General features: G+C 41.2%; 1 protein-coding gene across 2 annotated transcripts in view; it reads right to left on the bottom strand.

The window, feature by feature from the left end:
- The window catches only part of WNT7B (Wnt family member 7B), a 153,051-nt gene that overhangs the window by 14,500 nt on the left and 121,465 nt on the right, over positions 1-17,086 (bottom strand). The gene's annotated exons all lie outside the window — the stretch shown is intronic.

The following is a 17,086-nucleotide window of genomic DNA, read 5'->3' on the forward strand; positions in this document are numbered from 1 at the left end:
GGTAGCATTGTCAATAGCCCATACTCTTCCTTCTTAAAAAGTTATGTACAAGTTTAAGTGTTTTGCTGAACTGGGGTCTAGTAACCAGCTGCCCACATACCTTGCAGGCACAGCCATATAACAGTCCTTTTGCCCTATGTTAGATTGAGCTACCTTTGGCAGTGGGTTTGGCCAGTGGGGGCTGCACTATTTGAGGCAAGATAATTTGTTAATTAAAGTCTTTCACCAGGATCATAAATGTTGTTTATCCCAGGTTTGTTCACTGAGAAGAGGTCACGGAGGTTGTGCAAATTTCAAGTGGGTTGCAGGCCAGTCATTGCTGGGGATGTTTATAGGAAGAGAAGAGTTAGCAGTAATTCCCAGTGTGCTGGGAAAGTAGTATATTGTGAAGGCTTAAAAAATACCATGCCCAATAAGGTGGAGAGTGTGTCATGACAAGGATAGGACTCAAGTGGAGAAGGCTGTCCATACATCCTTATTAAGATGCAGGTAGAGCTGGTCAGTGATGATAAATATTGATTAAAACCTGAGATGCCCATAAGGTGTAGATTTTAAAGCGGCAGTTTTTCTGGAGCTGGATGGTCTCTTGTTTTATGTCTATTGTTGCTGACTTTTATTTACTATCAATTTTGCCTTAATAAAGCTGCAGCCTTTCCCCACCAATCCCCTGAATCCAAATTCTGTTGTACTTTGGTGCAGTGTGTTAAGAGTATGGAGCTACTGGCATTTCAGAGCACTATAAATATAGCAGATTGATTTCAATAGGGGCTTTGTAAAAGAATACTTTGAAATAGCTGACATGATCTATAGTGCAAATACTGTCTTAATCCTCACAAAGTTTGGTAATGGCTTTTATGGTATCACTAGTTGTCTTAATTAAGTGATGATGTCTCTTGAAACTCAATATATGAAAAGATGCCTTATCACTTCAGTGGACACTGAAAAACAAAAATATACAGATGATAAGAGTTAAATTAAAATAACATGAAAATTGCAAGACCTATCTAGGAAAGCAAGGATATCCATGATTTAGAATTCATTAAAATCCCAATACTTAGACAAAACGGTGCCCAGTTGCATATTGTAACAGGCCTGGAGTGCATGCATGCATCCCTGCAGTGCATTTCAAGACCTTGACTGACAGCTATGTGAGGTGAAAGCCTCACGTGACAGCAACCTGGTGATGAGGCTTCTTTTAAGAGAGAGCTGGCCCAGACAGATAAGGGAAACTTGGGGTCAGGAAAGGGACTCTGTACCAGCCATCTGGTGGGAGATACCTGCAGGGAGCAGGAGCAGAAGACTTGTCTGGGAAAAGTTTTGGGTGAAGCTAGGAAGGAGGCTTGGTTTTGAGAGGACCTTAAGGGCTGTGAAATCTAGTTGGAGGAGCAGGTAAGCTTGGGGAAGAGGGCTGGAACACTTGAGCTGAGCTGTTCTGTTTTGTGAAATAAACCAGATTCCAGTAAGTGGATACACTTGAACCGTTTGAGTCTGTGTACATTTTTGGGGGAGCTAAGTAGAAGAAACCAAGGTAGAAGACCTTATAACCGGACGAGGTAAACTGATCCATCACATATTCCATGGGCCAAGTTACACATTGTGTATATGTTGGTCAGAAAATGTGTCAGAGAACTGTGGCACCATTCCAGTATTCAGTGGGTGTGCAGAATGAATGTAATGAAGAGAATGAATGGGGTGTAGCAGGAACACCAAAATGTGAGGGAATGATGCTGAGAGGAACCATGCAGGCCTGTGTGATGGGGGAAGGACAGCAAGGCTGTGCAAGCTGGAATGGCCAGGAGGGCGAGGTGCTGGGGAATGCGGGCTGGTTGAGAGAGGGTTGCAGGATGGTATACAGCATGGTTGGGAATTTGGGCTGTGGTTTTTCACAGCTGTTTACTTCTCTAATAGGGCCTGCTCCAACTCCCATTAAGTCCACCAAAAGACACTCTCTTGGCTTCATTTGGAGTTAGATTGGAACACTTTGTACTGCCCTATTATTGTTTATAACATTTCTTCCTCTGATTTCTTTCTGTTCACGTTCAACAGCAAAATTTCTGCCATCATCATTTTTCTCCTTTGGTGATCAACCCCTATACTGCAGAGGAATTACAGCATGTTACTGAAATGATTTAATGCCCACACACAAAGCTTTGACTGTTACTTTTTGACTGGTCTAACAGATACAAAGCAAAACAAAGCTTAAAGGGGAAAAAATAGAAATAATCTCATATACTGTTTAATTTTCCTATTAGGATTTACAACAGTCCTAGCTAGGGTGACCAGATTTCCTGATTTTATAGGGACAGTTCTGTTTTTTGGGACTTTGTCTTATATAAGTGCCTATTACCCCCATACCCATCCTAATTTCTCATACTTGCTGTCTGGTCACCCTAGTCTGGTTCTGAAATAGCACATGCACAGGGCATTTTTGTTTATTCATTCATTTCATTCATAGGCAGCTTCCTGAAAGGACCTACAACCCCTGGTGACTTCAATGAAATTTATGGGCATGTAGTAGTGTACATGATGGGGTCCTACATTTGTTTTTGCCCCCTTTAATTGTTTGCTCAAGTAATTAACATAAGAGAATTGAATGTTTAATTGTGGTGGGTTTAGCTTTTTTGGGTTGTTTTAGTTTATTTGTTTCTTTTTATTCATTGCCAGATTTCTGATACAACATAAAGTAGAGAGAGAACCCTCCCACCACCTGTGTCTAATCTCAGAATATATAAGTATTAGAGAGAGGCATGGGAGCCAAGAAAGGAGATCCTAAAATGAAAACCTATCTTTGTGGCTCAAGGCAAGTCAATTCATCTCTCTACCTCAGTTTTCTGATCTGTAACCAGTAGAAAGTAATACGTACCTCATAGGGGAAGAGCTGGGCATTTTTTTTTCAATTAAAACTTTTCTCCAGCAAAAAAATTAGGGTTATCTATACCAAAATGTTTTGCTAGTTCATTTTGATTTTGCCAATTTTTTTTCCCTTCTGGAAAAAAAATCCAAAGAAATCTAAAGATTTTGTTTAGACATTTTCGAAACAAAGTGTTTGGCTTTTTTGTTTGTTTGAAATTACTTTTTGTTTGAAAATTCCCTTTTAGTTTTATTTTAACAAATTCAAATATATTTTAAAAAAATCTCAAAATTTTGCTCCACCCAAACCCATTTTTTTACATTTCAACCAAATCTATTTTTATTTTTCAAAAGGAAGAAGAAAGAAAATGTGCTATTTTTTAACTAGATGTTAGACAGGTTTAGATTTTCCCTATCTTGAAGATCAAAATAAGTGAGAATGAAACTGTGGGTCAGTTAGAGATGATGTTTAGCAGTGTCTCAAGCTGCATGAGTGATGTATTAGTGATTACTTTTATCATTATTTATTAATTATACTGCGGTAGCACCTAGAGTGGAGGCAGGGGTGCCAAAAGAGGGGGGCCAAGGGGCCATGGCCCTTCCATTTTTTGAAAGTGGATGGACCTGGTGCATCCATTTTTCAGCAGAGGCCCCACCCCTCCTGGCCAGGCCGGCAGCTGTAGCCTGGCCAGCTGTGGGGTGCCACTGACCTTCCACCTGCCTGGAGTGTGGGGGTCGAGAGTAGGTCCCGGCCTGTGTCCTCACCTCATGGTCCCTCTGCACACCCATGGTAGGAGGGTCTGCAGCTTCCTACAGCTGCCTAAGCGCAGGTCTTACCTGGATCCGGCTCTGGCTGGGGGCCACAGCCTAGCCATGGTAAAAGCCTAGGGTTGCCAAGTGTCTAAAAGTACAAACCCAAACATGCTTGCCCGGCCCACTGCCCTGCCCCTTCCCCTAGGCCCTGCCCTCCGCTCACTCCATTCCTCCCGCCCTCTGTCACTCGCTCACCCTCACTCACTTTCACTGGGCTGGGGCAGGGGGTTCGGGTGGAGGAGGGGATGCAGGCTCTGGGCTGGAGGTGAAGCCAAGGGATTCGGAGTGTCGGAGGGGGCTCCCGGCTGAGCCTGGGGCAGGGGGTTTGGGTGTGGCAGGGGTGCGGGCTCTGCGAGGGAGTTTGGGGGGGGCAGGGCTGGGGCAGAGGGTTGGGGTGTGGGCGGAGGTTCAGGGTGCAGGTTCCAGCCGGATGGCACTTACCTTGGGAGGCTCCCAGGAAGCAGTCAGCATGTCCACCTTCTAGGCTCAGGAGTGGCCAGGCAGCTCTGCGCACTGCCTCTGCCTGCAGGCAGCCAATGGGAGCTGCAAAGTTGGTGCTCAGGGCAGGGCAGTGCACAGAGACCCCCTGGTTGCCCCTGCACCTAGGAGCTGGAGAGACTTGCTGGCCATTTCTGGGAGCCATGCAGAGCCAGGGCAGCTAGGGAGCCTGCCTTAGTTCCGTTGTGCCACTCACTGGACTTTTAGGGGCCTAAATCTCCCAATGGGCTTCAGTAGCCACCGGGAGATGTTGGCTAAGACCCCTGGCTGAGGCCCCACTCCCAGCTGCAGCATCAGCCTCGTCCCCCCTTACCCCTGTTCATGCCCCCCCACCCCCTGGAGCTGCAGCCTGGCCCCAACTCCAGAGGGGGCACAGACGGGGGGGCTCAAGGTAAAAAGTTTGGGGACCACTGACCTAGAGGCCTCAAATCAAATCCCCATGGTGCTAGGCACTCTACAAAAATATAGTATAAGATAGTCCTTGCCCCAAAGAGCTTACAGACAAGACAGACAAGGGGCAGGAAAGCAAACAGGTGGCAAATATCACATTAGTTCCTTGGGATTTTGTTGTTTTTGTTTTCTTGACTGAAAGGCTGTGCATCTATGTGGATAGTATAAAATGATTATTACTCGTTTACAATCCACGAAAATATTATTTGAACATTTGTAGTAATATTAATTTATATCGGAAACAATATAATGAGTATAATAAAAGTTGGCAGACATTTTTTATTTTGTTTATTTTGTAAACAAATAATACAATATTACAATACAAATAAAAATATTAAAAAATCAAACCAGCAAAATCTCCTAACAAAGATAATATAAAAAATATATATATAAATAATAAAATGAAAAATTATAATGAATAAAGTTAACGGTTTAAAAAAATAAAAAAATAAGATTGAAAGGAATAGGTAATATTAAATTGAAGACATAATAATTTTGAAAATATGTCATAATAAAATATCAAATAGATAAGCTATTTTATTAACACAATAATAGGCATGTTAAAACCTTAACCTTTACTAATGTGAAAGGTGAGTCTGCTTCTTCTTTGTCAGCTTATCCAGTCGTGGTCCAGTTGCGGAAAGTGCCACGCGAAATGGAGAATGAATATCCATACAATTCCTGTACTTTGTCTTAATGACACTCATGGTTGAGAAGCCAGTCTTGCAGAGGTATGTTTAAGGAAATGGGAGAAGAGTTTTCAGAGCAATTTCAGTAAGCTCAGGATATTCTGCTTTCACTTTTATCCAAAAGGAAGCAAGTGATATTGTAGTTTCGAAACTCATCTTCAATCTTTCGTCAGCAGCCAGCTCCAACAATTTATCCTCCACAGTGACAGTTAAGTCATCTTTCAATGGAATAAAAGGATTTTGGATCGATCCAGTCCCTTTCCATGGATCATCTTCTGCTGGAAAGTAAAACTCAAAATGTTCTGCCAAATTCGTCAAGTGTTCACTGATGACGTATCATAGAGATGTAACATTAAGGTCTTCATCGGCGATGATTGTCACTAATTTGTGAAACACGTCATAACAATCTCTTGACACTCAACTCTTCCATACTTCTAGCTTTCGTTTCTGTCTGTCAGTCTTTTCTGCCATTGTAAGACACGAAGACATCCTTCCCTGCATGGAGGTGTTGAGATCGTTAAAGATGGCAAAGATTTCAGCCAAATAAACCAGCTTGGCTATCCAATCCACATCTTGGAACAATTGTGACCAATTTGGTTTTTTGTCCTGAAGAAACTTGGCAAGATCATTTCAGAGCTCAAATACTCTTGACAGGACTTTTCACCTCGATAACCAATGTATATCAGCATGCAGTAGGAGCTGTTTATAATCAGCTCCCATATCATCACATAATGCAGTGAATAATCTCAAATTTAAAGCGTTTGCTTTTACATGGTTCACAATTTTTATGACCTCGCTGAGTACACTGTTTAGTTCTGTTGAAATATTTTTTGTTGCAAGTCTTTCTCGGTGAAGGAAGCAGTGCATCGATTTGCATTCGGGTGCAAGCGCCATAACCTGGGTAACCACTCCAGAATGCAGAGCCATCAGAACATACGCCTACACAAACTTGAAATCCAACCCACATTTGTTAATGATATAGTTGTTCACAGTCTTGAACACTTCAGAACTAGTTGTTTTTGTTGGTAGTGAAGCAGAAAACAAAAACTCTTCCTTCAAATCACCTTCATGTTCAAAGCACACATACACCATCAGAACTGCCATATTAGCCACGTCTATACATTCATCAACCTGCAAAAAAAGGTATTTTGCTAATTTAATCTGTCCTGTGACCTGATCTTCCATATCGTGAGCCAGATCGTGAATTCGTCGAGCTATAGTGTCATTTGAAAGTGGCACCTGAGCCACTTTCTTTGCCGCCGGCTTTCCATGCAGACATCTTTAATATAGCCTATCACTAGCATCTCGCCGATTGTGTCTGTCTTTCTAGCCTTAGCAACACGAAGCGCTACTTTATAAGAAGCTCTCAAAGCAGAAGTATTTATGTGTGACACTTTAAAGAGCTGTTTCTGATGGCCTTTTAAATCAACATTTCTTTCGGAGAACTCTTTTGGCTTTGAACTAATTTCATTATGTTTTGTATTTAAATTCCTCTTGAGCTTTGACGGCTTCATTGCATCGTTAGACAACACATCGCCACAAATAATGCACTGCGGTTTTGGCACTCCACCATCATTCATGGCTACAAAACCGAACTGAATGTTTGAGGAGTCAAATTTCTGAGTAAAGCTAGTACGAATTCTTTTTGTTGATAATACTTTGGTTTCATTTACATTGCCATCATCTGATTCAGAATTACTTGCGTGTTCAGCAACCAGATGTCTCTGTTTGATAAATATGTCAATTGGGCCTTGCTTCACCATCTGTAAATCAGGCATAAAAATAATGAATATAAATTCCATTACCCCGGGTATGTACTTAATTTATGATATTAGGATGAAAGCCAAATAAATGCAGTGGGAATGCTTTTATTGAGAAATATGTGCGGGAGAACATTGATTAATAGGGTAAATAATGTTAGGATAAGAAGATAATATAAATTTTAAAATTAAATTGCAAATAGGATAATAATTGGAAAGTTAAGATGTTTGAACGTATGGAAAGAATGAATAATGAACGTCAAAAATAAGATTTACCTGTCTGAAAGATATGGAGAAATCAAGGAATTTTGAGAACTTCCTGGCAGAAACATATAGGTTTGATTCTAGAAGAAGAGAGGGCTATAAGTGAGAACAATGAGAGCGTGTATGAAACGATATATGGATGTGGAGGAAGCGAGGACTGTCTATTTGGCAATAGGTATGTGGTGCTCAATCATCTCTATCTACCTCATAAGGGATATGGTGGGATAGGATAGAAAATCATTATTAAAATTTATAATATTATTAGTACTTACATTCTCAGCTCAGTGGGTTCAGACGGGGTCCCAAATGATAAACACGCAGAGATCTGTATGACGCTCTTTATTCAATTACTTGATAGTAACTGGCAGTGGGGCAGGGTCTTTATATATGAAGGAGTGGGGTAAGCGCACGCTCACGCATCTCATGCAAAACATGCTGCAGCGCTATGACATAATTATCAATATTATAATATGTGCTTCTGAAAACATAATATTAGTTAATATTGTCCACTTTATCGACTGACAACTATTCTTGGTAGAATTCCGGTGTGATTTTTAAATTATACTATTATTTCTTTCTTTCTTTCTTTCCTTCCGGGAAACTCGCCGTGGACTGGTAGCCAAAGGCTCACAGACCGGCACTGGTCCGTGGACTACCAGTTTGAGTAGCACTGCTGTAAGCAACTCCATCTCTGCCAACTATTATATTCACCTGGAGATGGACTGTGAACAGACTTTAAAAAAAAAATTTAAGCTCAACTTTAATACATCTTCAGAGCAGAAGATTCACTATTTTGGAGAGGCCACTTTGTCACTGGTCTGTCCAGGAGTTTTCACAAGCCCTCGAGTCAGTTGTGGTAAACTGAAGGATATTCTGTGTTACCTCCACTACACCCTTGATTATCTTTTAGAGCAGAAGGAAGTTTCTTTCACCCACTTGAGAGTCATGACAATGGTCATTAACTGCAGTCATGGTATAATAACAACTGGGAACCCCACTGACTGGATGGAAGGAACATTGTTCCACCTCAGTGCAGCTCTAGAATACAGTGGACTCATTTCTGGCTTGTGAAGTGGACTCCTTTAGCATGTTAATACATCATACCCTGCATAGAATGAGATTTTTGAAACAGAAGATATGGTGAACCTCATCTTGAACATTAGTCTAAGCCAGCATATTAGCAATCTTCTCAGCTCTTGAGGTCATCAATAATCATTTATTACAAAATGTAAATCAGAAAAAAAAATAAGGTCATCTCATTAATACTTTGGTTAGACTGTCCCAACCCTTTGCCCCTCCCATAACTCTTAATCAAGTTATTATTATATGCTCACCAATATGACTTTAAATAATGGTTGTTACCTTTGAGTATCATCAGTTTCAACTAAAAACAAGGTTAAAAAAATGCTTTGTCTGGTGTCAAGGAAGAAAATCCAGTTCCTAACTGAATTTTGAAAACATAGAATGCAAATGGGAATGGTGTTATTGGATAGCTCAGCTAGAACATGTCCATCAACACAACCTAAAATGAATTTAATCTTTTTAAGTAAAGGCAATCGAAGGTGGTGACCCTTCAGTTTACCAGACCATGTTGTATTTGCTGTGTGCCTTCCACACTGGGTCAATATCATTTGTAGTGTGCATCTACCAACATTTGCATTCTAACTGCAGATTTTTAAAAAGTACTATAAAAAATTGCAAATATAACACACTGTCTTCTTACTTTCAAATGAGTTTAGGAAGTAACGGCTGATAAGACCTCAGTTCCCCATTAACATAAGTAAATCCTGAGTAGACAAAGTAGGGATGTAGGATCAATATTTTCTTCAGCCAACTATTTCTGGCAGACGGGGTGAGAGCAGTCTATCTATTCTGTATTGGAATCTTGGACCAGCCTATAGTCTACATCTAATTTATGTAATTTCTGACTAATTTTTAGACTGCTAACATAGCACTAAGCTTAGTATGGTCCATTGTGAAAATTATTACACGTTCCATAATTGCTATACTTTACTTCATTTGAGCGTACGTATACATCACAGCATATTTTCACAGTAAAACCACACTCAGCAAAGGTTCATATATACTAAACAGATATTTTGATCACTCAGCTGTGGCTGCAGGCTTTTGAGTTTAACTGTTTGAGTTACAGGCTACTTTTATTACTGTTTTTTCCTAAATATTTTTATTTCATTCATCATTCAAAGATTTGTTTCATCAGGAGCTAAGTAAATAAAGGATGCCACTGAAAATAAGTTATTTTAACTTGAAGTATTAGACTATGTGATGTACACTTTTTAGCCAGAAATTTTGTTAATGTTGGATTAGCCATGTTAGCAGAGGTGTACATAGGCTTGGTAGAATTCAATTTTTTTAATAATTTTGATTGTTAATAACTCTGTTTACTTTAAAGCAATTTTTAGATGTCTATCCTTTTAAATTTTCACAGATGCACAAAATTACGGGTTTTAAGCATTTTTTAAATTTTTATCATTTACATTTTCACATTTGTGAGAAGTTATGGGGAACAAGCTTTGGGGTGGGAGGTGGGCCAGAAAATAATTATTTTACGATAGTAGCTGTTGAGATTCAAAAAGTTAAAGCTTTATAACCATTAAACCGCAAGTTGTCAACATCACTTGTCAAAATATACAAACATTCTTAAATCAAACTTTAATAAGTTCTCTAGCAGCATTTTTCTTTCTTTGCCTATCCATAAATTTCAAATATTGTCAATGGAAATGTATATTATTTTGCTAGGGTGTGTGGTTCTGTCCCATCTAGTGGGACCGAGACCACTTAGAGTACGTCTATACTACCTGCCGGATCGGCGGATAGTTTTTGATGTATCAGGGATCGATTTATTGTGTCTCGTCTGGACGCGATAAATCGATCCACTGATCGACGCCCATACTCCACCTCGGCAGGAGGAGTAAGCGGAGTTGACTGGGGAGCCACGGCAGTCACCTCACTGCCGTGAGGATGGCCAGGTAAGTCGAACTAAGATACTTCGACTTCAGCTACACTATTCGCGTAGCTGAAGTCGAAGTATCTTAGTTCGAACCCTCCTGCTAGTATAGCCCAGGCCTAATTAGAGAGAGATTAATGAGTCTTCTCTACAGCCTTAGCTAATAGCCACATGGCTTTTAGTTCATGCAGTAGAGGCTCATACACTAAGTTCCAGAGGTCCCAGGTTCAATTCTGCCTGCCAACAGCCGGGGTCTGTTGGCGTTACATGTGCATGGTGAAATCCATATTTACTGACATTCACTCATAAAAATCAAATGCTTCCAAGCCTATGTATACATATTATACTAACAAGACAATGTTACTAAACAAAATTAATTTCAAAATGGACTTGTATAATCTACAATGCTGTGGTACATTCCTGTAAAAGTCAATTGAATGGAGTACTAGACTTTGGTAGAAGGTTGAGATTATTGCAAAACCTATCCTTTTGCACACGTCTTCCTCCCAGATGAAGGCCAAAGAAGAATCCTGTGTAATTTCTTATGGGCAATGGATATATCTAAAAACTAAACTAAAATTAAGCAACAGCGCCCAAGGAAGGGATGGATGCAGATCTTTGCAGGCAAATTTAGTGTGTTTCGTAATGTTATGGTTGATATTTTATTTACCACTTGAAGAGTACATTAGAAATTTTGAAAGATAATATTAAAAATTCCTTTCTTTGGACTTGATCCAAAGATCACAGATCAATGGGAGTCTTTCCACTGTCTCCAATGGGCTCTGGATCAGGTCTTTTTGTCTCCTTGAATTTTCAGTAGTTTATAAATAGGACTAATCCAGAAGTATTTTAATCTAAAAGATTGACACAAGGATGGATATAGTTTCTTTAAGATTGCTATTTGGTACCCACAACTCTAACTTCAGTGTCAAATGATTAAAGCACTTTCAGGCTTTAAGGAATTTCTAGTTGCCTCTGAATAACTTTTAGCAAACTTTACCTTCTAACCTCAAAAAATTAGCAAAAAGAGAGAGACAATAATATATCCCCTTAGACTATGTTCTCCCTTTTCTCTATCAAGATGTACTATATCACCACAGTCAACCACAATATGGTCTTAATGTGATTTTAGAACCAAGGTTAAGGGAAACAGCTACACAGCAGCCAAATAGCTCAACATGGTAAGAACTATATAGCCTATTTGAGTCAGCAGAATATATACATATTCTTTATGCTGTTCAAAAGCCAGATAGTGCTCTCTACAGACTTGTGGAAGACCAGCCCATTTAAGTGTTAATTTCAAGATGCCTGACTCGTGGTCAAGTGAAGAACAGTTGAATTAATGGTGCACATTGGATCTCAAACAACTTAACAGTCCTTATGCCGGTTTTTGAGAAGGGTCATATGACCAGGGTCAAGTTTACAAAGGTTATACTCCTGTCACAAGTCAGTATCCACTGAATCCCATGATTGCTGTTACACCTTCCCTTTCAAAAAAGCAATCACATCAAATGAACTAGAACTTGAATTGGGAGGGGACAACAAACAAACAAAAACCAGACCTATAGATGAATACTGCCAATTAACAAAACACACAAAGGGAGACCTCTACAGTGGAGGTCAAGGTAGGTGACCCCAAACCTCCTGACAGATGACAGGATTATTTTGCCTCTTATATATCTGTCAATAACCACTAACTCTGAACCTCAGTGGAGTTCTGATCATACAGAAACTTGTTCTTAGAACAATTCTTTCTGCTTATGCCTGTTCAGCTGCTGAGACAGACCTGCCATCTGGAGTCTGTTTGCTGCTCCTGGTGTTTTTCATTGTCAATGACTGGGTGAGTATGCATTGCTCCTGTCAATGTACCATGTCCTGTAGTGCTTCCCATTAATATAACAGATGAACTTGATGTGGATTGTATAGATGTTACCTGGACATGTTGTCAGACACTTTCTGTTTGAAATCTAATATTCTCTCCCAGTTGCAGTATAGAGTAACTGTTCAGCATTTTTGTTACAGTATTTATTTTTTCCAGTTTCCTGGCATATAGTCTTTTTTTAACTACTTTAGTATTAATTGTCTGCAGGTATATCAACACACTTGGAGGTGTAATTTCCGACTCAGGTTAAAATTAGCAGTGTAGTCAGGGCAGTGAAAGCAGCAGAAAGGGCTAACTACCCCAAGTCTGTATCATGGGTTTCAGATGGGATTCTACTCAAGAGGACTAGTCCATCCCTCCTCCCATGCAGTCTCCTCCCATGCACTGCTATTTTTAGCGCACTAGCACTCATCGAGCTAGCATGGGCGTGTGTACCTAAACTGGAAATTACACCTCCAACTCCAGTGTAGACATACTCTGTCTCAAAAAATCTTTTAGATGATGATATTAAGAATTTGATCTTTTGCCCAAGAACTTTGGAGCTGGTGATCTTAATAAGGCATTCTGAGGTGTCAGGTGACATTTTAGGCATGCTAAATATGGATCTCTTGACTGTATTAGGCACTTTTCTAGTCAAGGTGTTTGTTACATTGCACTGCTTTTGCTGTTCACTTACTTGACTGTGCATGGTAAGGACTTGAAGTGTGGTGTGCTTGAACTGATATATCAAAAAGATTTGCTAAAATGAGCCACTTGAAAATGCAGTCCAACATCTGTGAGTAACTCATCTTGAATCCTGTGTCATGCAAACTTTGCTATTTGATGTATAACAGCTGAAGTTCAAAAAATATATATATCAGTAGTTGTCCTTGGAGACTGTTTCCTGTTTAGTTCAAATAAATCTGCACTGACTTTGGACAAATGGCAATCGGAGTTTCATGTGGTTTCAGTGGGTCTTTTGCATTCTGTTCCTTGTATTTATTGTAGATTTCATGTATGGGTGGGCACTGCAAATGATGCTTAGTATTTCAAACCTGAGGCTGTGTAGTATTATGACATGATAGCCTGTGTACAGAATTGCATCCTATGCAGCATTTTCATCCCTAGAGTCTGAATACATTTTTATGCTTGGAGGTGCTGGGTTTTTCTGTTGGCCATTCATCTAGAATTATTTTTTCAAGTTCTTGTAAAATTGGGTAATTTTGTGTTGCTCATTTGGGTTTGTCAGACTTTCTTTTAAAAATGGGTAATATATGGGCAATATTTACTTCACACTTCTCTTCCTGCTTCCCCTTGCTTTCACTGTTTATAGGTACTCTTGGAAGTATGTCAACTATAAGAATCTGCTTGTTATGCCTTTTTTCCGCTCACATTTACTGAGTACTTTCCAAGTTAGTGATCATTTTCTAATCTTGGGGTGCTTTGCATAATTGCTTCTGTAATATGGCTTTCAACAATTTATGGTCTGTTTCTAACTCAAATAATTTGCCTCCTAATCATATTAAATAAACCGCTCACAACCAAAAGTTATTGTCAACATTTCTTTTTTAACCTGTGCATAATTCTGTTGTGGTCTAGTCCATGCATTGGGAGTTTATGTAATTGGGTGGATTTTGTTCGATAGCTCATGTGAACTAGCTGAATTAGCTGTGAATTTAGGGTGAGATTTTTTAAATACCTAAGGGAATTGGGTGCTTTTAGAAATCTCACCTTTAAAGTATAGACATTCGATCTTTCACTTGCTTTTGCAAATTTTTTGCAAACTGTTTTTGTTAACCCAGAGGTAAAAGACAACCTATGTCTCATTCCTACAATAGAGGTAATTTGCAATGCAAAGTTTTGATCCAAAAAGCACTGCTGCTTTTCTTTGTCAAAGATTTATCAAAACATGGTGCTAACCACTCGTTTAAAGAATGAAAAGGTCCATGACTCAAATAATATACAGTGCCTAAAGTGTAAGGGGAAAGATTCCAGATGCATTGTACTATTGAGAACAGTCTGTGCAGAGTGTCCCAGTCACAGTCTGCTGTGTTTTTACAATGCTGCTAATACCGTTAAAGCATAATTTGTAAAGTAATAGTTGGAACAGGGAGAGACTCCTGTGTGGCTTCTATTCCTGGCTCTACTAATGACTTGCTGTGGGGCACAATATTTCTACAACTACTTTTTTGAAAATTACTAATGATTTGAGATGCCTCAATTTTTTGGTTCCCCACTTGAAACATCTGATTTTAAGAGAGTTAGGAAATGTAAGCCTTAAAATACTTTAGAGAGAGAGAGAGACAGAGAGAGAAGGTGGACAAGGTAATATCTTTTATTGGACCAACTTCTGTTGGTGAGAGAGACCAGATTTTTCTCTTACACAGAGCTTTTCTTCAGGTCTGGGAAACATGCTCAGAGGGTCACAGCAAAATACAAGGTGGAACAGATTTTGTAGCATAAATAGTTAACACATATTTCAAGGGACCATTGAAGGTGAAGTGGCCCCTTAACACTCATCCAGCCATGGGGGAAAGAAAGAGGGGGTAAAGCCAGCTGGTGGGGGGGTTTTAGTGTGTTATTGTAATAAGCCATAAATCTAGTGTCTCTGTTCAGTCCATGATTTTTAGTGTCTATCAAAGTTATTAATTTAAACACCAAGATTTGTCTTTTGAAAGTGTTGTGCAGATTTCCTTTGAGGATGAGGATTGATAGGGCAGATATCGAATGAATCGGACATTTTTGGTTTTTTATCATTTTCCTGTGTAAGTTCATTGGGGAGTATAGTGTTTAGCTGGTTTCACCCACCTAGTTCTTATTGGGGCAATTGTCTCTTTCACCAGCAGAAGTTGGTCCAATGAAAGATATTACTTCACCCACTTGGTGTCTCTAATAGCCTGGGACCATGGTTGGTGGGTATAATAGGCACTGCCTCCCCTAGCACATCTGTCCCTGCCACCCGACATTTGGGCGGTGGTACCCCCCACTCCCACCTCTTCCCCTCCCTGCTCTGACCCTTCCCCGAGGCTCCCACCGCTTGCTGCTGCTGGGATGAATCTTCCTCCTCTCCTCTTCTCTCCCCCCCTTTTCTTTCCCCCATCAGAGGTCCCTGCAACTGCCGGCCACTTCTCTCCTTACCCCCCCCCCTCCCTGCAGGGCATGGTGTGTGTGTGAGAATGCAAGCAGGGAGTCAGTGGGTAGGGGAGAAGAGTGAGGAGGTGCACAGACAGGATCCCTGAGTAACTTTACACAGGGAAAAAGCTTCCAGAGACCTAGTAGCAGAGATCACTGAACCTGTTAAACGGCCATTAAAGTGGTAATGAAGCCATTTAACTGAGGGTATGGCTACACTTACAGTTGTACAGCTCTGGGAGTTACAGCTGTCTTCATACAGCTGTGTAGGGAAAGCGCTGCAGTGTGGCCACACTGACAGCTACCAGCGCTGCAGTGTGGCCACATTTGCAGCATTTGCAGTGCTGTTGGGAGTGGTGCATTGTGGGCAGCTATCCCAGCATTCAAGTGGCTGCAATGTGCTTTTCAAAAGAGGGGAGTGAGGGGGAATGTGGGGGAGAGAGAGAGAGTGGATTTTTGGATCTGTCAGCTCCCTGCCTTGCAAGTTCTAAGGACTGAAACATACACATCACCAACCTGCAATCAATTTAAAAGTTTCGAGCCCTTTCCCCACCCTTCTCTTATTCATTAAATGCAAATTATGCACTCCTAAATAGCCTTCAGACCACATAAGCAGCTGCTCAACACAGACTCCCCCGTCCCCCTCTGCCGTGTGACTTCTCTCTTCAAGCAAACAGCTGTGAACCTTCCAAAGCAATTCCCCTGCCTGCCTCCACTCGATCAAGCAAACAGCAGCTGTGTTTGTTTTTTAGATAAGCAGCTCGGGGGAGCTCAGAGTTCAGCCATTCTTCCGGTTTGTTGTGAGCAGGCATTCTGGGATACCTCCTAACACCTGGAGGCCAATAACAGCGCTTTTGGTGGCCACACCTGCGGAGCAGCGCTGCATCACCAGCACTGCAATCGTTACACCCCAAGCAGATCAGTGTACAGCCAGCGCTGCAGCCAGGGAATTGCAGCACTGGATGTGCCTTGCAGGTGTGGACAGTTACGAAGTTGCAGCGCTGTAAACCCACCACCAGCGCTGCAACTCTCCAGTGTAGCCAAGCCCTAACAGGCATTTGCCAATGCCCAGGAAGCCTTTGGCCACATTCAGCTGGCTTTTATATTGTAGGAAAATGTGTTACTGGGGTTAAAAACAATTTCCAAATGACGACCCTTCAGTTATTCTCTGTACCGAGAAGAAGTAGCTGCTAACCTGGCTCAAGGAGGAGCTGACATAGCCAGTGAGTTTATTTCTTGATCTAGTCATTTTGTTCAAACCCAGTTTAAGTAAAGAAGTCTGGCAGAGAATTCTGTGTAAGAAAGGTTGTTAAACTACTGCCTTAGTGCAGACTGTCAATGACCAGCACTTTTTCAAAAGGAAAGATTAGGCTTCAGTTTGCCACAGGTAGCCTGTCTGGCTTTTTGTCTCTCTCTGTACTGCATACACCGAACTCCCTGCCACACAGAGGAGAATCTATCTGGCAATTGAGCTATGCCTGTTGCCTGTTCAGTTCCCTTGGGGAGTGTTATTAGTGCTTTAAGGTGAAGAGGGAGGAGAGGGTGTCGTGGGGCGGGGGCAGAGGGAGGTGAGGAGGTGATCCAGCTGCACAGCAGGTGTGGGGGCGTGTCTCGTGGTAGGTGGGGAAAGGGTCTAGCGGAGGGTGTGAGGAGGTGAGCGGCAGGTGGGCAAGCGGTAGGCGGGCGGGGGAGGAGACGAGTGGACCTCTGTATGAGGGTGTGTATGAAGAGGTGAGTGGCAAGTGGCAGTGGGTGGGGGCGGGGCCTGGGCAGGGCCGGCGCTTCCATTTAGGTGACCTAG

This window comes from Gopherus flavomarginatus, chromosome 1 (genome assembly GCF_025201925.1).
Source record: "Gopherus flavomarginatus isolate rGopFla2 chromosome 1, rGopFla2.mat.asm, whole genome shotgun sequence".
Classification (NCBI taxonomy): domain Eukaryota; kingdom Metazoa; phylum Chordata; order Testudines; family Testudinidae; genus Gopherus; species Gopherus flavomarginatus.